This window comes from Ovis aries, chromosome 13 (assembly GCF_016772045.2).
Source record: "Ovis aries strain OAR_USU_Benz2616 breed Rambouillet chromosome 13, ARS-UI_Ramb_v3.0, whole genome shotgun sequence".
Classification (NCBI taxonomy): Eukaryota; Metazoa; Chordata; class Mammalia; order Artiodactyla; family Bovidae; genus Ovis; species Ovis aries.
In genome coordinates this window covers 54,394,922-54,419,334 of record NC_056066.1, presented here as the reverse complement: position 1 = coordinate 54,419,334, position 24,413 = coordinate 54,394,922, and the positions used below count along the sequence as shown (strand labels likewise).

The 24,413-nt window shown below is 52.7% G+C and overlaps 1 long non-coding RNA gene across 1 annotated transcript; it reads right to left on the bottom strand.

The window, feature by feature from the left end:
• Positions 1-2,755: 2,755 nt before the first annotated feature.
• Positions 2,756-15,880, bottom strand: LOC114117601 (uncharacterized). Its single transcript, XR_003591246.3, has 2 exons — positions 15,072-15,880; positions 2,756-6,637 (listed from the first exon to the last, which is right to left on the bottom strand). It is a non-coding gene; the product is annotated as an uncharacterized LOC114117601 (long non-coding RNA).
• Between the last annotated feature and the right edge of the window lie 8,533 nt (positions 15,881-24,413).

Sequence of the window (24,413 nt, the reverse complement as noted above, 5' to 3'; positions counted from 1 at the left end):
GCGTGGCCAGGTGGAAGGGGCAGTGGCTAAGCAGGAGGGACCCTGAGTGGGAAGGTGGGGCCACTCGGGCCAGCCCTCAGCCCCAGCCCTCCAGCAACTTCCTCGAGCCCCCATCTGGGACCCCTTTTGGGGCGTGGTGCCACCCGCCCCTGCCCCTCCTGTGAGGGCTAGCTTCTCAGAAACAGCCGGCCATTCTCTGCCAGAGCTGCCCGCACCAGGGACGGTGGGAGGAGGGTGCCCTGCAGCCTGCCCGTCCTCCAGGGGCCAATTGAGGGATGGCTCACAGCAGTGTCAGGATCAAGCCGCAGGCTGGGAACCCAGCATCGGTGGCTGCTGTCCAGGTGAACAGGCCGCCATTGGAGACTCGCTGGCCATTGGGAATCACATTGGCCTGTATTTGTCATAAACGCTTCTCTGAGTCACTCTGTGGCCTGATGCACAGTAGGGCTGGGCAGCCTGGAACATTTAAATTTTTCACCCTCAGGAATTGCAGGGGAAGTCTCCTCCAAAAGTTCTCCCTCACACCCGTCTGAGCAGCTTTATAACATTCAAGTTGCTGCTCATGCCTGTTGGGCACAATTTCATTAACAAAGAATAGGGTACTTGTGGGTGACACCCTCCTCTTCCTGTGAGGACCAAGCTGCTTGACTTTCACGCAGGTAGGCGGCAGTATCTGAGATTCTGAAAGGAGAGAAAGATGCTGCTGGTTGGAGAGATAGACAGGTGGGGGGGGAGGGGGGTTCTGATGAAGAAAAACCCCTTGCTGGAAAACAAAGGGTAAAAATAGCAGCCCAGCTAAATGGACCACACTCCCAGGCAGTGATGCCGGCACTTCCTGCCCCCTGCTCTCCAAGGACCCATGCACTGACCCTGCGCCGGGAAGCGCTGGGCTGGGGGCCAACGGAGCACTCTCAGAGCTGAGAGAGGCCCAGATTTAACTGGCGTTATTCATTAGCTGTTTTACTCAACTGGCTGGCCGGGCCCCAACACAGCCCTGGCTGCCTCCAGGGTTGCAGAGATGTGGGACTATGGGCGAACATCCCCCAGGGCCAGGCAGTGTTCACCTCACCACCCCCCAACAGCATCCTTCTCCTTAACACTTTGGCGACATGTCCCAGAGACCCATACTCCCAGAGCTCACCACCCTTCCCCAGGCCCCATCCAAGGAAGCTGACTGTCAGCTCTCACTTTCTGACAATTTGGAACCCAGACAGCTGGATGACAGGCAGATAAGGAATATTTGTTACAGCTTCAAATGTCAAAAATCCCTGTGCATTAATTGCAGGCCCAGGTGTGTCCCTCACTGTGGGTGACTGAGGCTTCAGTCTGAGGAACCTCTCAATTACACACGTCACGAGCAGATTCTCCGAGCTGTGGGCCAGCTGGAACCCTAGCTCATTCCAGCTCGAAGGCCACACACGGAGGAGTGTGAGGGCCACTGTGTGTCCACCACGGGCATGCTAATTTTAGGTTATTTGGTTTCCTCTTTAAATAGTATCCAAGGTGACTAGCAATGTGCATGCATGCTTAGTTGCTTCAGTCATTCTGACTTTCGGCGACCTCATGGACTGTAGCGCGCCAGGTTCCTCTGTCCATGGGATTCTCCAGGCAAGAATGCTTGAATGGGTAGCCATGACCTCCTCCAGGGGACCTTCCCAACCCACATCTCCAACCCACGTCTCCTATGGCTCCTGCATTGCAGATGGGTTCTTTACCCACTGAGCCACCTGGGAAACCCGCCCTTCTCCACATTAGAAGCATAAACCATTTAAAAAGTCTCCTCCTCCAGGTATGTCCAGTGGTGGCACAAGCCCATGCCAAACGAAGGAAGAAATACGGGTGAGGGCAGCTGGAGGGGCCAGAAGGCTGAATGGCTTCCAGCCCAGAGGCCTCAGCTTTCCCCCCGAGGGGTCATCCAAGGACCAGGACTTTTAGGAGTGGAGCGCCCGCCCTCCGCATCCCCTGTCTGGCCAGGCGGCAACATTACAGTCATCGGCTGCAAGGATGCTAAACATAAAACGACTGCTTTCCGGGAAAACTGCTGACGCGCGGGACTCTCTGGCAGAGAGAGAGCTTGAGGGAGTCGGGCCTCCCGGATCTGCTTGACACGTGATGGCTTAGACCGTGATCAATTTTCAATCCCTGGAACGAAAATAGTCTTGATTTATGAAATTCCACAAGTTGATTCTTCTTTATGTCGCCCGGCATTAGAAAGTGGCATTCTCCCAGGCAGGCCTGTCGGGCACAAGGGTGACCTCAGACAGGCCCATCTGAGACCCACCCAGCACCCACAGCACCCCGTGCCTCGCACCTCCAGATACAGCAGAAGCAACTCAAGTGTTCACATCTCCCAAGGAGCCCAACCATACCCACATGGGCCATATCTGCAGGACCCTGTTTCTGTATTTCCATGGCTTTCACAGGCTCCCCTCTCTGAGACCTTGTTTGCACTTGCTGGGGTCAGCAGTGGTTCTGAAACTGACCCTGACCTCAGGGGTCACCACCCAGAAGATGAAAGATGATGAATTAAGCGAAGACAACCCTTTCCAAATCCACCCACCAGGAAAACTTTGTATTCAGGGGGGTTGATGAAGATCTATCAACTTCAGCCCATTTAAATACCATATAATTATATTCTGTCTGCAATTTCTGGTCACTAATGCAAGACCCTCAGCTAATTATGTAAGTAAAGTACTTGAAGCATCATTTAGAAGCCTTGAGTCACCACATGCCCCAGTCTGCCAGACAGATAAAGTAGTGGGCACACAGATGAATCATTTTATTATTCTGGGATGAAGAAACAAGCACCACTGAGGAAAAGACTGATGTATTTGACCTCGTGAAAATTTAAAACGCCTATACGGTTAAAGATACCATAAACCAAAATTAAAAGCAAACAGCAAATAAGTGTTTCAATCCATGTTACAGATGGACAGTCAACAGTGTTCTGAAAAGGCAGTATTGAAGTATTGAAGCACTGGCACATCCACAGAAATGGGCAGAAGACTTCAACAGGCATTTCACCAACTACACCGAGCAACTCATGACAAATGCTTGACTTTGCCTGAATCAAAGATACACAGTGAAAGAGCCAGTGACATTCAATTCATCTTCTGCCAAACTGGCAAATGATGATTTACATTGTCAAGCCAATTCTGTCCAAAGGACAGAGAAAAGGCATTCTTATGCTCTGCCAGACTGGTTCCAAATAGGAAAAGGAGTACATTAAAGCTGTATATTGTCACTCTGCTTATTTAACTTATATGCAGAGTATATCATGAGAAACGCTGGGCTGGAAGAAGCACAAGCTGGAATCAAGACTGATGGGAGAAATATCAATAACCTCAGATATGCAGATGACACCACCCTCATGGCAAAGTGAAGAGGAACTAAAAAGCCTCTTGATAAAAAGTGAAAGAGGAGAGTGAAAAAGTTGGCTTAAAGCTCAACATTCAGAAAACGAAGATCATGATATCTGGTCCCATCACCTCTTGGCAAATAGATGGGGAAACAGTGGAAACAGTGTCAGACTTTATTTTGGGGGGCTCCAAAATCACCAAAGATGATGATTGCAGCCATGAAATTAAAAGATGTTTACTCCTTGGAAGAGAAATTATGACCAACCTAGATAGTATATTCAAAAGTAGAGACATTACTTTGCCAACAAAGGTCCGTCTAGTCAAGGCTATGGTTTTTTCAGTAGTCATGTATGGATGTGAGAGTTGGACTGTGAAGAAAGCTGAGTGCCAAAGAATTGAGGCTTTTGAACTGTGGTGTTGGAGAAGACTCTTGAGAGTCCCTTGGACTGCAAGGAGATCCAACCAGTCCATTCTAATGGAGATCAGCCCTGGGTGTTCATTGGAAGGATTGATGCTAAAGCTGAAACTCCAGTACATTGGCCACCTCATGCGAAGAACTGACTCACTGGAAAAGACCCTGATGCTGGGAGGGATTGAGGGCAGGAGGAGAAGGGGACGACAGAGGATGAGATGGTTGGATGGCATCACTGACTCAGTGGACATGGGTTTGGGTGAACTCCGGGAGTTGGTGATGGACAGGGAGGCCTGGTGTACTGCGATTCATGGGGTTGCAAAGAGTTGGACACGACTGAGCGACTGAACTGAACTGATGCTCTGCCAGGAGGAGTAGAAATGGGTGTGTTGTTTTCGGAGGGTGCAAAGACAGACCAAAACCCCAGTAAAATTCGTGGAAATATGTCCTTAGGAAAGAAGTTTCCGCCAGAAGATTTTCATGCAAGGATACATCCTACATAATCCCCAAAGCTGGAAACAGTCCATGTAAGTTAGGTCAATTATGGTGGAACAGGATGTAGCCACCAAGAAAGCTGTAGAAGAATATTCACGGGCACGGAACAGTAACCATTGTACACTGTGCAGTGGAGCGAAGGGGCTGAGAAGACTGGGCAGCAACATGTGCCCACTCACTTATAGGAAAGGAACAAGCGGATAAATCGATGGTCAAGGGCACGCTGACCCTGGTCGCTGCTCTCAGGGGACCAAGCGACTGTCGGGAACTTTCTCACTACAAACCAGGAGAAATGACGAGACGGTGGGTTTCCTAGCTCCACTGCTGACTAATCAGCTTTCCGTTCCCATCGATTCTGTTCTATAAATCACTTCCAATTGAATTATCTGGAATCATAATGCAAAGAGGCACGCACTTTAACAAGACCGGCAAACACAGACAAGGAAGACGGGCCCCTCCTCTCAACCGATTCAGTGAGGCGATTACTGTAATAACAGAGGAGGAAGCAGCAGGGCGGCCGGGGCAGGCCCACTGTCATAATATTTTCCTTGCAATTAAAACAGAATTTTTAAAAGGTAACGTGAGTGGTGGAGAGGAAAAATCAGTGCCTGCCTTTCAGAGGTGAATAAAGGCGGACCGTGGGAAACAGGACCTGCATTCCAGCTCTCCGTTCACCAGCAGTGGCACCCAGGCAAGCTGCTTAACCTCAAGGCTTTATCTTGACCTGTAACATCAGGGGTGGAGGGGATGAGCCTATCTGCCCTGCAGAGGGGTTGTCACGGGGTTAGAATCCTCTTCGGAAGTATCTGATAAGAAGTGTGTGTGGCTATTGTCAGGTATGTTAAGATATGTCAGGTATATAAGCATGACACACCTCCTTTCCACTGGAATTTTGCTTGGATAAAACTTACAGAAATCTAGTTAAGGCTCATGCATACTCTGAACCCATCAGCTCTGCACAGACTCCCCAGGCAGTACCAGTCACGACAGCCCCAAGCTGGAGACAGCCTAGTGTCTACATGCCATTTTAAAAAGATATTTTTATTTATATATTTGGCTGCTCTGGATCCTAGTTGTGGCATGCAGGACCTTAGTTGTGGCATGAGGGATCTAGTTCCTGACCAGGGATCAAACCTGGGTGGCCTACCCTGGGAGCTCAGAGTCCCAGTCACTGGATCACCAGGGAAGTCCCTCTATGTGCCGTTTATTGGATAAGTGGTTGCGTGTTCGTATAATGGCACACAACACAAAGAAAGAGGCTACCGCTGTATGAGACAACCAGGATGAGTCTTGCAAGTATAATTTACATGAAAGAAGCCAGCCACACACACACGTACTGAATGATTCCACTGAAGTAAAAGACAGGAAGCTGGAAAAGAGGACACAGCCTCTCAAAAAAGTGAGCCTAGAATTGTTGTCTGACCCAGCATCTCCGCCTCTGGGTATTTACTGGAAGGAATAAAAGCAGGATCTTGAGGAGACGTTCACAGAGTTCTTCGTAACAGCATCACCAAAAGGTAGAAACAACCCAGGGCCAGTGGCACCCTCTGCTTTCTGTTTAGGGGACGTCGAGCCCAGGCCTGGAGGAGCCAAGGCCTTGATGATTTGAGGCAAGGCTCAGATCGGCTCACTCAGCAGCTGAGTCCAGAGGACATGGTAAAGGACACCCCCTCCCAAGAGGATCCGAGGGGACACCTGAGGCCCTTCAGGTGCCCAGAGACACAGGGATGGGAGAAGCGAGCCTGCTGGGGGATCCTGTAACTTCCTTTTCTGCTGTAGTGAAGACGGGGACTACCAGGCATGGAAGAACCACACCTGCCTGGACACACAGCCAAGAGTGAGAACTGGCTCAGAGGCAGTGCTCCTAAAGTCACCAGCAAGGTCACCTTCCTCCATGAAGCTGATTCACTCCCTTCCCTCCTGGGAAAGCTGAGTCCCTCATGCACCCAAGGTTCTCACTCAGCAGGACCGGCAGCCGGCCAGACGTCCCTCCCCTCCTGCCTTCAGACACTGGCAAAGATACCCGCTGTCCTGTGGCTGCTGGAGTTGGAGTAGCTGGGCAGACCCAGGGCCCGGAAGCCCAGGGCTGCTGATGTGATCTGAGCTCAGAGCACGGAGAAGCCGGTTCCTATCCCTCGTGTCCACCTGTTCCTTCCGCGTGGAGCCCCTCCTCCAAGGGCAGGTTTCTTGCATAGCTGCAGCTTTCTAGGGAACCAAAAAGAGGGCAGGAGAGGGTGGTGACCGGACACCCCTGCCAGTCTGCCTGTGTTCCTGGTGGCTCCAAGGTCCCGAAGCAGCTGGCTGACTTATCACCTTCTGGGCGTCATCACCTTCTCAGACATGCATCCCAGGGAGGCGCTGCCTAAGGTTTCTATCAAAACACAGAGGAAGAACAGGTAGGAAACACAGGTGAGGGGTGGAGACCAGGGCGGCGTCCAGCTCTGTGTGACTGGTAAGCAGCCACCCTCCATGCCCACAGGGTTTTCACCGTGCCTGCTGCCCAAGGGAGGTGCCAGGAGAGCGGGTGTCAGACCGCCCTGTTTCACGTGTCTTCTAGTGCTCACCCACAATGGCTGGAGAAGAGTGGCAGCACCTCCCGGCTTTCACAAGGCAGGAGGACCTCAAGAGACACAGGACAGCGTCGCTGGGATAAAGCCACAGCCACCTCAGCAGACCCGGGGCTGGAGGACCAATGTCCCATCATGGACCGCTCACTATGGCCCCAGCTCTGGAGGGTTCCATGGCCCCACCCTGCTCACCACTGGGCTCCCTGCTTTTCGTCTCAGGCTGGCTTTGCTGGCTTTCTCAGTTCTGGCTCTGACCAGAACACTGCGAACACAGAACTCTGGGTGTACAGGTTCCCTACTGGTGCCCAGTGGATCAGGCTGCCACGCACCTCCCCCAACATACACATTTACCACCAGGGCCACCAGACTCCTGCCCCTACCTGGGTCAGTCTCACCACCAGCCCCACAGCCACCCAGGAGCCCAAGAGTTTGGTGGGCCAGGCTCAGGTCAGCTCCCCACTGGCCCTGCCGCAGGCCTCCAGCCCACTGTCCCCTGGCCTGCCTGGAGAACTTGTGGCCCCTCAAAGACTGGAGAGCTTCCCAAAGAAAGAGTCACTACTCATCAGATGTCTCCACTGCAGCTGCTGATGGCAGGTACCCCCCACATGACCTCCACATCCTGAGCACAGGGTGGGGTGGAGGCTGAATGAGCCTGGGACATGGTACCCCAGGAAGTGACTTTGACAGAAGGGTGAGGAGGCCACTGCCCGTGAGCAGTTAGTAATCAGCAAAGCAGAGCTCCTCTCTGGAAATGCCCTCTGCTGGAAACACCCAGGAGAAGTCTGCTGCCTTGCAGGGGAATCATCTGTCACCCAGATTGGCCCTCCTGCCTAAGCCCTCCAGGACCTGCCTCCTCTGACAGGCAGTGGTTGGGGTCCAGGACACCCCCCAGGCCCCAAGAGCCTCTGCATGGTCCAGCCGATGGCAAGAGGGAGAAGAAGCTCCTGGTTGGAACACCATTCTGGGAGCCCAGGGCAGGGCCTTGTTTCTGGGTGGAGACCAGCCTCTCCCCTGGGCCCCAGCTGGTAAGCTGAGCCCCCTATGCAAAGGAGGGGTCAGTGGGACATCCACTCTGCCCACTGTGCTGAGGACTGCGGCCCACACTGATCCTTCTGTGGCAGAAACCATGGGCTTCACACCACTGTGTAGTTAGTACTGTGTCCAGCACCACACCCACCTCATGTAGACAAACACAGAGACACACACACACACACACAGACATACACACATGCAAACATCCATAGACTTAGACACACACAGAGACACAGACACACACCCACAGTGACACATAGACATAGACACACACATACACAGAGACACATACACAGAGACACAGACACACACACCCAGAGACACACAAACATAGACATAGATACACACAGAGACACAGACGCACAAACACAGACACAGATACACATAGACATAGACACACACACAGAGACACAGACACACATACATAGAGAGACACATAGACATAGACACACACACAGAGACACACAGAGACACAGACACACAGAGACATATAGACACACACACACATAGACACATACACACACACAGACATACACAATACACACTCTCCGGTCACCCACAGAGACTCACAGCCTCCGGCGTCACTCACCACTAGGTGGCCCATTAAACCTTCAGGTTTTGTTTGTTAAACTCGTGCATCTAGATTATCACAGTTGAATAAAAATATAATAGAGCCTCATATGTAATTTTACATGAAACAGTTAAAATTAATTTTAATAAATCTTTAATTTACCCTGAAATAGCCCCCAAATGATCATTTCAACATATAATCAACATCAGGGGTTATTAATGAAGTATTTTACTTTCCTTTTTTCTGCTGAGTCTTCAAAGTTCCCAGCTACGTTTTATGCTTACAGTGCATCTAAGTTCAGATCCTAAATCTTTATCAGAAATCATTGCTTATACTTAAATTTCATAAGATCTAGTCGCCGTGATGACTTGTTCTCCTTGTCCGCAGCTCCTGTCGCCTCTCTTTAGTTTCGTTTTCTTCTTTAACCCTTCATTCCTTCTCGATTCTAATTTTATTCTTATTATTGTTGTCTAACGTCTCTGCCACTATCTGGCCATCGTTTTCTAACCCTTATAAGTTCTTCCCTTATTAAAACAATAGCAACGTTGTGAGGATCACGGAATGACCAATCATATACTGAAATTTAAAAATCTTCCCTGATATCGGTGTTTCTTTTGTTTTTTAAAATAATCCCAAACTAAAGGTTGATTTTCTGCTCTAAATTTAGTGTGTTAACATGGAACTTTAATAAGGTTTTACAAGGTTTACAACTTTTATCTTTTCCTAAAGAACATGGAAAAGGCCCCAAATCCATCTCTGCCTAAATTCCTGAAATAGCTGCTCTTCTCTTTTTTTTTCCAGTTTATCTAGTTTGCCCTCAGCATGCTCTTACTCTACCACTTTTCTTTTCATCCTAACCTAACCTTATATACTGGAGAAGGCAATGGCACCCCACTCCAGTACTCTTGCCTGGAAAATCCCATGGATGGAGGAGCCTGGTAGGCTGCAGTCCATGGGGTCGCTAAGAGTTGGACACGACTGAGGGACTTCACTTTCACTTTTCACTTTCATGCATTGGAGAAGGAAATGGCAATCCACTCCAGTATTCTTGCCTGGAGAATCCCAGAGATGGGGGAGCCAGGTGGGCTGCCGTCTCTGGGGTCGCACAGAGTTGGACATGACTGAAGTGACTTAGCAGCATAGTCAAAAATGATACTCATTTACCTGAGTTGTTTTAAACATACTTAAAAGCTTTCAAAAACTGCACAAGTATCAGTTTAAATTTTTAAAGGTAACTTAAAATCAGTTTAACATGCTGGTTGGCTGGGACTGGGTTTCAGAGGCCCCACCTTCAGGTAGCCCACCTGGGTTAACAGCCGTGAGATGAATGACGTTATCAGTGTTCTAAAGGACAAGCAAGGTGGGGCGGGAGCAGATGCATGCCCTGCTGGCATAGAACCAATAGCAGAAAAGTCTCAGTGACCAGGCACTAGCTGGGTGACCTGGGGGGCCAACCCCATCCCTGCAGAAGGATGCCAGCTCAGATCCCAGGCCAAGGGTTTGAAAGCCCTTGGTGCAGGCACAAAGAGGAGAAAGGACAGCAAGGGGACCTGGGGAGGGAGGGTGCCTGAGTAGCAGTTGAGATGCTGGGTTGTGGGCAGAGAGTGGTCCCTAACAATACCTTCATCCTAACCCTAAATCTTAGAACCTTACTTGGCAAAGGGGTATGAGCTGTGAGACGGGAGATGAGCCTGGTAGTCTCTGGGGTTGAGAGCAGGGACGCTAGAGGCTCAGAGCCAGAGGAGACATGCGATGGAAGCAGAGGTGGGAGTGATGTGGGGAAAGGGCCATGAACCGTGGGGTGTGGCACATCTGAAAGCCAGAACAGGAAAAAGCCTCCAGGAGGAGCTCCATCCTGTAGACACCGGAGGCAAGGAGGCCAAGAGCTGCAAGGTGCTGGCCATGTGCTACTCTTGGTCAGCTCAGGGACATGTCACAGTAGCCAAGACTCGCCACCTCCCCGGGAGGAGCTGGGTGCTGCCCAGCACCATGAGGTTGCCGGAAGCCATAGCTGCTTTAAAAGGTTTGATCCATGCTTCTTAAATATTAGTGCATGATGGGACAGTGACCCCAAGGGCACCCCCTTCTGGGCAGCTTGTAGTCTTGTCCCCTGAGCTCTCCTACAGCCCCACTTACTGCCCCACTGCACATATGGACAGACTGAGGCCCATGGCACAGCCCACATGCCAGCCTGGTGGGCATGGACCATGGAGAAGCCCTGATGGGGCAATGTTGTAACATGCCTAGGGTTAGGATCAGGCTGGTCAGGTTTGTCCTTGGCTCCCTGGATGGACCTACTGTGCTGTGTAAAACTTCCCAGGGCTTCCCCTCTGGAGCATTTAGGAGTTTCCATGAGACGATGGGGTTCACCTCTGTGTGCTGGAGTGACACCCACTCACGGGGACAGATGTCCCAGTCAGAGACAGAGGGAGCTGAGACAAGGAGACACGTTTCCTCCTCGACCAGAGAAGAGGAAGAGGGTGGCATGAATATTCAGATCAGTGATGTCTATAAACCTGAATAGCATCACTTGTGTCAGCAGGGTGGTGCAGGGGGGCACCAAGAGAACTCTGTACCTGACTCCACCCTGGGGGACTTCCAGCCTTATGCAAGCTGGTTGTCAATTATTTTTTCTGCTCTAAAGATTTAATTGCTACTGAACCCACTTTTCTGGAACTCTCTTGCTTTTTTCATGATCCAGCAGATGTTGGCAATTTGATCTCTGGTTCCTCTGCCTTTTCTAAAACCTGCTTGAACATCAGGGAGTTCACGGTTCACGTACCCAAATAGGAAAAGGAGTACATCAAGGCTGTATATTGTCACCCTGCTTATTTAACTTATATGCAGAATACATCATGAGAAACTCTGGACAGGAAGAAACACAAGCTGGAATCAAGATTGCCAGGAGAAATATCAATAACCTCAGATATGCAGATGACACCACCCTTATGGCAGAAAGTGAAGAGGAGCTAAAAAGCCTCTTGATAAAAGTGAAAGAGGAGAGCGAAAAAGTTGGCTTAAAGCTCAACATTCAGAAAACGAAGATCATGGCATCCGGTCCCATCACTTCATGGGAAATAGATGGGGAAACAGTGGAAACAGTGTCAGACTTTATTTTTTGGGGCTCCAAAATCCCTGCAGATGGTGACTGCAGCCATTAAATTAAAAGACGCTTACTCCTTGGAAGAAAAGTTATGACCAACCTAGATAGTATATTCTAAGGCAGAGACATTACTTTGCCAACTAAGGTCTGTCTAGTCAAGGCTATGATTTTTCCTGTGGTCATGTATGGATGTGAGAGTTGGACTGTGAAGAAGGCTGAGCGCCAAAGAATTGATGCTTTTGAAGTGTGGTGTTGGAGAAGACTCTTGAGAGTCCCTTGGACTGCAAGGAGATCCAACCAGTCCATTCTGAAGGAGATCAACCCTGGGATTTCTTTGGAAGGAATGATGCTGAAGCTGAAGCTCTAGTACATTGGCCACCTCATGCGAAGAGTCAACTCATTGGAAAAGACTCTGATGCTGGGAGGGACTAGGGGCAGGAGGAGAAGGGGACGACCGAGGATGAGATGGCTGGATGGCATCATGGACTCGATGGACGTGAGTCTGAGTGAACTCCGGGAGATGGTGATGGACAGGGAGGCCTGGCGTGCTGCGATTCACGGGGTTGCAAAGAGCTGGACGTGACTGAGCGACTGAACTGAACTGAACTGAACTGAACCCACTTTTGATGTTTACCTGACTTCCAGGTGCTTTGAAAAGGAGCTTTACCCTGGGAGGTGGGGGAGGGCCTGGCTCCTGTGCACCTCTCAGTCATTCTGGGCAGTTGCAGGGCTTTGTGCTTTCTGGAAAGAGTCCATGTGCCTGAACTCACAGCTTCGCCCTGCACCTGTCACAAAGGGCTGAGCCGCTTCTCTGACACACTGGCTCGTGTCCACAAGGACAGTCTGTGACACAATGGTCCCACTACCAGAGGGTCAGGAGAGGGTGCTATCAGAGGTTGCCAGGAGCCATGCAGTCAGGAAATTTCTTTCTCAACCTGCCCCGGGGCAGAAACTTGCCTCCCTTTGGGCCTGGTAATTTTCCAGAACTGAAACTTTCCTTTCAAGGGGCAGGAAGGACATGAAGCCACTGGCAGCTCAACCAGAAACATTTCCGACCGACCAGAAGTCACAACTGCCCAGAGTGGAGCCAGGACATGACTCAGCAGAGCAAGGGGGTTGGGGGCAGGGGCGGAGGCAGCCTGGGGACAGCAGGGCACCCCCAGGTCTATGGAAGCTGGGAGGCCAGGCCACCCCCTACTTTGCAAACCATGTGCTCTCTGGCCACACGTTAGGGGCCCTGATGGGTACAGAACAGTCTGGAGGAGGTGGTTCAAGTAAGCAAAGACCCAGAACAGGGCCAAAGGCAGGAGAGGGGCTGAGGAGGTCACTATTCCCATTTCCATCTCCTGCTCCCGTGGTGGGAGCACCTGGGGATGACAGGAGGGTACGCCGGTGAAGGCTTCTCCCACTTGCCATGCGGGTGGACAGCTCTGTGTGCCTGAACTCTGTCCAGCTCCCCCTAGATGACCCCTGAACCAGACCCAAGCAGAAAGGAAGTCATGTGTCAGGCTGAGCCTGTGTCCGGGAATCCTGCTCTGCCCTCAGGGCATGGGGTAGGATGGGGGTGGAGGCCCTCCCGGAAAGTGACGTTCAGGTGGGCACCCTCAGGACTCGGCAGGTACAAGGTTCACCTGCGCTCCTCCCCTGACCACTTGGGCCCCTGCACTGCCCCCTCCAAGGCCACTTGGGATGGAACTCCCAGACCTTGGGCCTGCTGGTCATGGCAGCATAACCGTATTGACTGATATACTTTTGACCCGAGCTCGGCCCCAGAAGTGCTGGGAACAGACCCTCCCTCCCACTTCTAAGCAACTTCTGCAGTTCTGTATTTGGTATCTCTATGGGAAGTTCTTTGTTATTATCTAAGTAGTCACTATCCAAAAAGGGAAATGTCCATTCAAACCACACTTTGCCAGTTTTACCAGAAAGACCAGATAAAGCCGGAACTTGCATGAAAGGATGGAGCGAGGCTTCCCTCAAGACAGAGGAAGTAGGCATCACACCCTCCGGTGTCCAGAGGGGCCACACAGTCCCCACTCTCGAGTGTCAGCAAGGGACAAGTGGGGACGACAGACTGTGTCCCCAAGTCCCCCAGTCCCTGTGGCCACCGGGAGTTGCAGGTTGGCCTGAACAGAAGCCTAAGCCAATCAAGTCCACGCAGGTCAGCGGAGCCCTGGGTGTGCTCCCAGAATCCGTTGTGGGGAGGCCCCCATTTCACTTTCCTCCCCAGAAATGAGGGTGAAGAAAACGTAAATGCAAATCCCCATTTCACAAGCTCAGTTATCATAATAAACCATCTCCCTCCCTGGTGGCTAAGATGGTAAAGAATCTGCCTGCAATACAGGAGACCAGGTTCAATCCCTGGGTTGGGAAGATCCCCTGGAGAAGGGAATGGCAACCCACTCCAGTATTCTTGCCTGGAGAATCCCCTGGACAGAGGAGTCTGGTGGGCTAGTCTGTGTGGTTGCAAAGAATCAGACATAACTGTGCAATTAACACTTTTTTTCCACATCCAGGCAACTGCCTATGGGGTAGAAGAGAAGCTGAGAAAGTGCCTTAAGAGGGGGACCCTCAGCCTGGGGTCACTGTCTGGGGTGGACAGTGCGAGCTCGTGCAGGGGCAGCAGCTGGGCTCCAAGAGCGAGCACTCTCCTTGACCGTCACCCTAGGAAGAACTCTGCTCCATGGGCCCACAGGCTGAAATTTCCACTGTTTTCCATCCTTTGGTTAATGTGTTGCCCTGAACAAGACAGAACAAGTAGAACACGGAAAAGCCCTCCCCAAGGCTGCCTTCCTGCCCTGTAGGACCGCAGCTGCCGGGATCCATTTCCTGCTTGGGAGAGCAGTGCCAAGGACAGGAGTGGGGCCGGCTGCCCACAGGCTGGCCCAAAGGCCACCCAGGGTCAGAAGACAGACAGGTGGGTGTCCATGAAATGGGAGCAACCTTACCTGCAGGAGGTGGTGGAGCTTCACTGGAAATACCTTACTGCCCCCTGGGCCAGGTCCCCACAGCCCACACTTCATACCCCCAGGGCCTTGCACAATGAGGCAGCTCATGTGCCAGGGTGGGGGCTGGGGCTGGGGTAGGGGGCATGCGTACAGCTCAGAGCTGGGTCCAGGGTGTGGGATGAGGAGGCCGGGGGAGGGTGGGATGGCAGGTGACTTAGTGAGCAGTAAGCGGCCCTGCTCCCTACAGCCTGGCCTTTTCTGGGTGCCCTCCTCTCCTTGCTCAAGACAGCTCGGGGCCCACTGAGGCCTCAGACCAGAAGCAGGGTTCTCTGGATAGAAGGACACCTGGGGAGAGGTCAGAGGCCTTCACATGGGGTTCTCGATGCCCCCTCCTCCTCCGTGGCCCTCTCTTCTGTTGGCGGCTCCCTCCCAGACCCCTCCCAGCTGAGGGGGCCCAGGGGGCCTAGGCCCCACATACGTGCCACCTAATTCCCACAGATGAGGGCCCATTTCTCACAACCAGGCCTCACTGTCCCTGAAACCCAGAGCACCACCAACACCACCATTGACCACACATCACTCACCACAGTTTGCCAGAGCCAGGGGGAGTCTCCTTAGAAGTGGGACCCAGAAGGCAAGGACACCCCCAGACAGTGCTCCTGTCACTGTGAGCAGAGCCTTGACAGAAGGCAATTAACACCTCCCAGGCCATGTAGAGACATAATTAATGAAGGTTATCAGGAAAATATTTATCAAACACTTGGTTTTTTCCATTTCCCTGATTTGAGGCAACCAGCTATGAGTCACTTGTCATCCGTATTTGAGTTAATCAGACTGGGCAGCCCCCACCTCGCTCAGCCAACTGCGGAGCCTGTGCTCTGGGGCGCTGGCCTGCACAGCTGCCACTCGCCGGCTCCATCCCATGGACAGGCACAGTTGTCTATGCTTCACCCACTGATGAACGCTTCGGTTGCTTCCATCTCTTGGCAGTTGTGAATAGTGCTGCTGTGAATGTGAGTGTGCAAATATCTTCTCAAATCTCTGCTTTCAATTCTCTTGGGGATAATATCCCCAAGAGCATTGCAGGATCATATGGTAATTCTGTTTTAAGAGGTTTTTTTTTGTACAACTGCCAGCCTGTTTTCCACAGCTGCACCATTTTACATTTCCACCAGCAATGCATGCCCTCGGACTTTTTGAAAAGCCCCCAGAGGGTAGAGAACGGGGTGGGTGTGCTCTTGAAAAATGCTGACATGAATTCCCTGGAAATGCTGCCCTGGGGCCTCCCCCTGCAGCTCCGACCCACACGGGATCCTGGGGCCCGAATCGCTTGCAAACACGCAAGGGATAGGAACCAGAAAGTCTGAACCAGAGTGGGCCCAGCTCTGAGGAGTTCATGGCTGGGGGTGGGGGTGGGGGCTTCCAAGGGCAGAGAATGGCTTGGCCCAGTGGTGGGGGAGGAGGGCTGACTCAGAGCTGGATCCTCAGAGCAGCCCAGCACAGGGGAGCAGCCAGAAAAAGGGTCCTTCCAGAGCAAGGAAGGGATGGGGAGGCGGGGGAGAGGGGCTGTGGGTTTGAGGACCAAGGGCTGGAAGGAGCCCAGCCCCTACCTCAGTGGCAGGTGTGCGGACTGACTGCGCCCACAGCTGGACCTCGCCTGTGACTGAGGCCTGCATGGGAGGAGCTGGGGCCATCCAGGGAGCTGGCACTGCCTTGGGGAGACACCCCCACCTCAAAAACATGGTATCCGGGGCCTGGGCAGAGCCCTCCTGCACTGACTCCTTTCCTTTGTGGCTTCCTGTGTGCTGAGCTGGGGGTGCCTGGGCCCCCTCTGAGGACCCAGCACTCCCAGTAGATGAGGGTGGGGGTGTCTAGGAAGTCAGCACCCCTTCCCCCCACCACCCAGGGCTGACAGTGGGTGCCCTTCCCTACCTTTTGCTAAAACAGGTGCCAGGCCGCAGGGGTGCAGCCACCAGGTACCTCACTCTGCGGCATCTGGGTGTCATGAGTATCGTCCGGTGACGAGGACCTCACTCACCATGTGTCACTGGAAGTGGCCGTCACCAGCCAGGACCGGAGAGACCATGGACGCAGAAACATAGCCACCATGCTCAAGCCAAGAACGAATGGTTCTCCTTTAAAAATATCCTGTAACAGAGCTTCCCTGGTGGTTCAATGGTTAAGAGTCCACCTTGCAACGCAGAGGACGCCGGTTCAGTCCCTGGTCTGGGAAGATCCCACACGCGGCAGAGCAGCTAAGCCCGCAAGCCGCAGCTGCTGAAGCCTGTGCGCCCTGAGAGCTGGTGCTCTGCAACAGGAGAAGCCACCGCCGAGAGGCCCGTGCATCACAACTAGAGAAAAGCCCGCGCAAAGCAACAAAGACCCGCCACAGCCAATAAATACATGTCTTAAACATCCTTTGATATTGTTATAATGTCAATCTTGCAATAAATAAAATTCCTGTGACAAACAGAGGAGGCAGAGGGAGCGATAGACACAGAGACCCAGAGAGCCAAGGCGAGAATAAAGCTGGGGGGCAGGGGCAGAAAGTCAGTGAGGCTGGGGAGGGAGCAAAAGGAGCTGGGCCTCAGGAAGGACATGGGACACCCTGGCCCAGGGTCTGGGGTCCCTGGGAGCCCTGGCAGTTGGATGCTGGGAAGGACAGGGCAGGACAACGCACAGGGTGTAGACAGTGAGCAGAAGGGGCGGTGGATAATCTTGATGAAATGCAGGAGCCCGTGTGCACTGGTGCCCAGCACTGCCCCTGAGCTGACACTGCACAAAGATACACAGACCTGGCCCAGGGACCCGCAGGGACAGCGGCAGAGATGACGAGCCAGGTGCAGAACAGGGGACAGGAAGAGAGAGTGACTCAAGGAATGTTTCCGAGAAGTGAGTGTGGGCAGAGGGGCTCAGCTCTCTCGAAAAGATTCACTGAGTGAGATGAGGACTCAGGGAGGGAGCAGGTGAAGGCCCCAGGAGGGGTTCTGGCCCATGACCCTGTCTGGGGAACAATGGGAAAGGCCCGCGAGGACACCTCCCAGGACCACAGTGCTCATGGGAAGAAGCTGGAGGAAGCCTGGTGGGGAAACGGGGTTGGAGCACAAGGACAGAGGGAAGAAGCCCTGGGTAGTGCCAGGGCCTGAGGCAGAGTCATATGACAGAGGCCTTGTAGGGCGGGGGACACGTTCCCTAGAGATGCTGCCAGAGGGGCCTCGCTGGAACTAGGTGAGTGGTTAGGGGATGGGGGGATGGTCTGGATGGAGCTGAGGGCAGCAGGGGAGGTATTGGGGAGGGGTCTGCACAGGAGGATGGGCTGACCCGGCCACAGTCGCTGAGGTACTCAGGTTCAGAATTGACCTCATTAGCCCAGCCAGGAGCAGCTGGAAGGGTTTGGGGGGTTGAGAGGTGTGGCCGCAGAAGGGGGTCCAGTAGGCCTGGCCCCCACCTGAGCGGAGGGGGAGGCTTCAGGGGGGAAGACAGGCGGGAGGCTGCCTCTGCCGGCCTTGCTGAGCCCGGAGGAGACCCATAGGGCCTGCACACACAGGAATCTCCAGGGTCCCCAGAGCCACAAGTTGCCCCACTTCCTGCTGTGGATCAGGTCATCTGGGATGCAGAAATTGACCAGGCTCTTCAAATCCCCTCAGGGGCTCCATGTTCCTGGGGTTTAATAGAACATTCAGGCCTCTCAGTAAGCCAGAAAATTGCATTTGTACCCTGGAAGGAGAAAACATTCTCCTAGATGGGAGAGGGCCAGCTCCTCTGCAGGGCACTGGCCATGGGCCACGCAGCTGCAGAGGGTTGGACAGACCTCACCACTAAAGGGCCTTAGATGTCGTTCTCTCTCCCTGAGAACTGACTTGAACCCGCCCGCCCACTGGATGGGCCGTTCAGATCAGAGCAATTTGGTACAAGCTGAACAGGGTCCAGGTGGCTGCCAGGCTTCCCGGGCCCCACAGACGGCAGACACCTCCCCAGAAGGAAGCGCAGGACCAGGAGGCATCCCCCTTGTATGCTCTGGGCACTGTCTCCTGATTCCACACCCCCTAGTAGCGCTTTCAGTGGCCTCAGCCAGGCCCCAGGAGCTTGGAGAGGGCCAGGCTGGTCACTCTACACTCAAGTGAGGCTCCTCAGGGACCCCACACACCTCAGGCAAATCCCAGAGTCCCATCCGGTTGCCAGGAGGGTCACCCACAGGCCCAAGGGTCTCCTCCCTGATGGCAGTCCCTGCTTTCCCAAAGCAGGCCCTTCTCTCCTGCAATGCAGCGGCTCTGTCTTCTCACAAACCTCGGCCCTCCAAGGAGTCAGAGGCCACCAGGGCCTGGCAGAGCTGCACTGGTGTCGACAGCACTGGAGTGGCTCTCCACCTTGACCGGCAGACTCATCTGCTCCTGCTGGCCCAGAGCCATGGTTGGCCTTCCTTTCTGGCTGCTGCAAAGCCATGTCACATCCTCTTCAAGGCCACAACCCACAGACTTTTCAGGACCCTGGAGGCAGTCCTCCCAGAGGGGGCGTCTCCCACCCAGCAACCCCCCCAGCACCCTGAGAATGGCTGCAGGGCAGTGGCGACTGCACTGTCTCAGCTCCACCGCTGGGCTGGAGCCCCGGGTGGTGGGCTTCTCAGGGGGGAATTTGTCTCTCATCTTCTGGTGATGGGAGGGGTGACTGTCAGGCCTTGGCACCTGCCAGTCAGATGCAGCAGGGCAGTCTAGGATATCTGGCTGCAGCTGATCCTCTGATGGTTAGAAAGGTCCTAGATGGGGGAGAAAGATGTGTCAAGGGCTCAGGCCCCTATTTGCCCTGGCTTGGCCAGTCCTGATGACTCAGTGAGCAGTTGGCAGGAAGTGGCCATCTCTGGTCATGGTTCTGGGACTCTGATAAGACCATCCTGAGCAGAGAGGACACTGGGGGCCTCGTAACAGAACCCAGCAATAAGTCAGCTTCCAGGGGTGAAGAAGAGGGAAGACAGGAGGTGTGGTTCTGGAGGACTTCCTGGAGGAGGTGAGATAGAGATTTGCATAGTCAACAAAGAAGGAAATTTCAAGAACATTACAAGGGGAGAGGAATGCGGGTTGAGGAATAGCTCATGAGGCATTTGTGGCATGAGCAGTGGACACAATGGGTAGAGCCCTGGGATAGTGAGGCAGCGGGCAGGTGGGACAGGGAGCCAAGAGCAGGCAGGACCGTGGGGGACACAGGACAAGGCCACTGGACAAGAGAAGGATGGGGAAGTAAAGGCGCAGGGGAATCCAGAGGCTGAGAGCAGGATGACACACCCTGATCCACTGAAAAAGCAGAGGCTCCAGTCCCTTGGTGGCCCAACTCTGTCCCTCCATCCCTGGGCCACCGCTCCTTTTTGCTGGTGGTCATGAGTGGCAGGACATTTGCTCCCAGGAGGTAGCAGCTTGGTGGTGGAGATGCCAAGGGCAGGGTCTCACAGCATGGAGAGGTCCCAGCCCCTCAGTTTGCTGAGATTCTCAATCAGATGCAAAAGGAAGAGAGGCCCAGGCACACTGCAGAGAGCGGTTAGTAACTGAATATCTGCATTTCATGTCTTTAACACAAAACCTCCTCCGTGCAACATACTCTTCCTAGTCACCAGGCAGTTACAGGATTGAAGATTAACACTGGGCATTACAGGTGGGTGGGCTGGCATGCAAGCCGGGTAGGAGGCTTGGTGGGTTTCTCTCCGCGTGTCGGTAGACCCTGCGGTGCAGGCATAGCTATGGTTGAAGCTGACATAATGACTCACCTGAAGCAAGGGCTTTCGGCAATGAGAGGTCTCTGCCAAGTGGACCTTCTGATCCCTCATCCATCCCCCAGACTGGCAGGCGGGCACATGCCCTCCGCCTGGCAAGACATTTGCCTCTTTATGGAGGCGGATGCAGAAAGATCGCACACGTGGGTCCACAATGAAATTCAAATGGTTTTTACAGGGAGGTGCCTGGCAGCCGAGGCCCGGTGTCTGGACAACACTGGGCTCTGCCGGCGCCGGGGGCCTGGCATGTCTCTTCCTGAGCTTCCAGCAGCACCTGTGCCCTGGAGCTGCTGGCATGGATGTGCCTTCTCCCCATTCTGCTGCCGGCCTTCCCTAGAACAGAGGCGGCCCTGGGTTTCCTCAGATGTCAGGGCTCAGAGGGAGGGCAGGAAGTTCAGACTCCATCTTCTTCTGCCCCAAACCCAATCTCTCACTCAGGTTCTCTGAGCTATATCCAGCTGGTGGCTTCTAAAGAGAACTGGACACCATTGCATCTGTCAGTCCAGACGCCTATCACCAGCGGAATAAGCCAGATCCAAGAAAATGCTTGTGAACAGGGATCTCTGTTCCCATCGCCACTGCCAGAAGGGCCAAGGCACATTCCTCCGTGTGATTTATCTGTGCATTCATAAGCCTAGGGAGAGCCTCCCTGTCTGCCAGCATTTTGGGAGAATGCCCAGGACCTGTGCAAGGAAATCAGATTCCCTGGCAGCTGCTTTCAAAGGCCACAGATACTCTAAAAAAGAGAGATGGAAATGAAACTCTGACTTGGGAGAGTCACCTTGCTGGGGACTCACAAAGAGCGAGGAAGAGCAGGGGTGTTGAGGCCCCGAGTCAGCCCTTCTCAATTTGTCCATACCAGCCAGCAGGCATCTGCGTTGAGCTGGACAGCGGCCCAGCCCAGCAAGGCCAACATCTCAGTTCACATCAGAGGTCAGCAAAGCAGGGCAACTGGAACACAGAGATCCTGCCATGATGATGGCAGCTCACTCGGAGGGCCTGGGCATGCCCAGTTGGAGCTGAGCCCTGTTGAGGGGGACAGGAGGCTCACAAAGGGTTCCAGGAGAGGTCAGCAAGCGGCCACACAGACTCCAAAGCCATCTGCTCTGTTCCAAAGGTGCTCTCCCTGCCTAAGCTGGAATAATAACTTTGAGGAGACAAAGTTCACTTTTTACCATCCATGGACTCTTGCTACCAAAGATCCTTCCAGAGACCTGTGCCCTCCCCTCACCAGAGAAACTTAATCCCCATGAAGCTCTGCCTTCCAGGATGTTTGGACAACTCTGGGTTGACTCTTTTCCCGGGACCATGCTGACCACATAATCGTCTTCTTGGGTAAGCCAGGTTCGCACTGTCAGCCCACACCTGGACCGCACTGAATAATAACCCCCGCCTGGATGCAACATCTAACAGATCACAACAGCTCACGCAGGCTTGCTCTGTCACCCAGCCAATGCCCTTAGCCTTCAGCAAAACTGTTTTTCAGGCAACACAGTTAAATCAGCGCACTTTGTTCCAGCATGTTCTCGTCATTTCTGAGACATGATGTCAATTGTCACTAGATGGAAACGAACAACTTAGGAATCAAAAAAGGAAGAACAAAAGACAGTTTCTAATGATTCAAATTATATATATGGAAAGTTCCCGCAAACAGAAGTGACCACAAAACACTCCACTAATGTAGGATTTTATGTTCTGCAAATAAAGTGTGCTAGCTGCGCCAGCTCATTTTTGGGTACCACGCCTAGTGTTCCCTTTTCCAGGCCAGAACCCCCAATGCCAAGCCTCTTGGGGCGAGGAGGAGGGGCTTCCTGTTTGGCCATGAACCCGTTCCATGACCCGGAGAAAATTTCTGTCTTTCTATTCCGATCTCAGGAGGAGACACACTTCCCTGAAGTGAGATGTCCAGCTGAAGCCAGCTGAAGTCCACAGAGAGAGGGGGTGTCCACACCAGCACCCCAATTTCAGTTCTTTGTCAAGGGGTCGTGCTCCAAACACAATGCCAGAGGAGAATGATTGACCATAAAAATGTGAAAATCTGTGTGGTTCCTAGAGCTGCCCAGATAGCAGTGGAACCTGGTTTGTGCTTGCTTTCCCTTTTAATGACTTCCTCTGCAGACAAAGCCCCACCGGGACAGAACTTACCAAGTACAGAAAGTTCCAGGACACTCTACCAGGCTACCCTTATTCTCAAAATTTGCTGTGCTCTGTGGGTGACCTCTTGGGCCTCCTCCGGCCCCTCCTAATTCTTCCAGGGGAAGATAGGGTCACCTGACCCCACAGTGCTGGTGGTCAGGATCTGAGCTAGATCTTGGACCCCGTGACACCCTGGGCTGCTGCTGCCCTGTGGCAGGCTGCATGGCACGGGGTCCCAGGACAAGCAGGTGCTCCCCAGGGCCTTTGGGGGTTAGCTCAGGCTAACCTTGTCCTTCACCATCTCCCTGACTTCAATCAAACACATGTCCATTGAATCAGTGAGGCCATCCAACCATCTCATCCTCTGTCATCCCATTTTCCTCATGCCCTCAATCTTTCCTAGCATCACGGTCTTTTCCAAAGAGTCGGCTCTGTGGCCCAAGTATTGGAACTTAAGTATCAGTCCTTCCAATGAATATTCAGGGCTGATTTCCTTAGGATTGACTGGCCTGATCTCCTTGCTGTCCAAGGAACTGTCAGGAGTCTTCTCTAGCACCACAGTTCGAAAGCATCAATTCTTCGTCACTCAGCCTTCTTCATGGTCCAAACCTCACATCCGTACATGACTCCTAGCCACAATCTAATACCATTTTCTCTCTTTATCTATTTTTTTTATGGTAACCTCTTTATGGTAATGACACAGATTTATCTTTTTAAAAATAAATTCACTCTTTTAGTAAAATACATGTCTTGTCAAAGAAAAAAATATGTAAATAATGGTTTCAAGGAATAAAATCTACAATGAAGTTTGGAACCACTGAGTCTGATCCTGCCTCTGACATCTGAAAGGCTTTCATAGCATCCCCATCAGAAGAGGGGCTACTTCTGCTCACACACCACCTGTGATGGGGAGCTCACTATATACAAAAGGCAGGCAGCCCTATTTAGCTTTCCAGGGCAGTACCAAGCCCAGGTCTACAGGGCAACTCAATTCTCCATCCTCACGGGGACATCTCTGTATAGTGGGCATCCGTTCACAGCCGCAGCCTGCTCTGCCAGGTAAAACAGCCAACTGGGCAGCAGTTCTACTTCCTCTTGGAGGGAACCTTACCACCCAGGAACAAGAGTTGGTGGTTTTTTCTCTTAAAGGGCAGCACCGGAAGTGGAGGCCAGTGTTCCAGGAGGAGCTGGATCTTTCCCCGGCTTCCAGGAGCAGAGGCTTGGAGGCAGCCATTAGCCCTGGGGACATCACCAGGAACTCCCAGGACCACTAGAGAGTAGGCAAAAGCTGGGCTCTGAAGGAAGAGCATTTCACAAATAACTGTGTGAATGGGGCCGTCCCCTATAAGCCCCAGCACCTCTTCCTCTGGCTCTGACTGCCCCCCTCCACCTCCCGCACAGGAAGGGGCCAGCCTCTCATGCCTCCTTTGTGGTTCCCGTGGGCTTTACAACCCTAGGGTCACATTTTGGTTATTACTCTGTTACCCAGCTTATCTCAGGATTCAAACACAGACACACGCATGGTTCACTTTTATAAGTTTCTTTTTAAAATAGATGTAAAGGAAAATAAAAAGGAAAAATTGTGGAGTGTTATTGTGATCAGCTACTAATATGTCACTTCCTGGCAACTCTTATGAGTCCTTACATGGGCCAACTTCTTGCCCTGTTTTATTTCATTCAATGTTTTCAACAGCCCTTTAAGGAAGCTTCATCATCACTCTTTCGTAAAACAACGTAGTAACTGAAAGGGTTTCCACAGTGACTCAGTGGTAAAAAAAAAAATTGCCTGCAATGGAGGAGAAGCCCGCAGGAGATGCGGTTTAGCCCCTGGGTAGGGAAAATCCCCTGGAGGAGGAAATGGCAATCCACTCCAGTATTCTTGCCTGGAAAAATCCCAATGCATGGGGTCCCAAAGGAGTTGGACATGACTGGCCAACTAAACAAGTCATCACTCCCGCTTTATTGATGATGAAACTGAGGCTCTGAGAGATTAAGAACTGTGTTCAAGGTTAGGAACATGGGAGGATCTGTA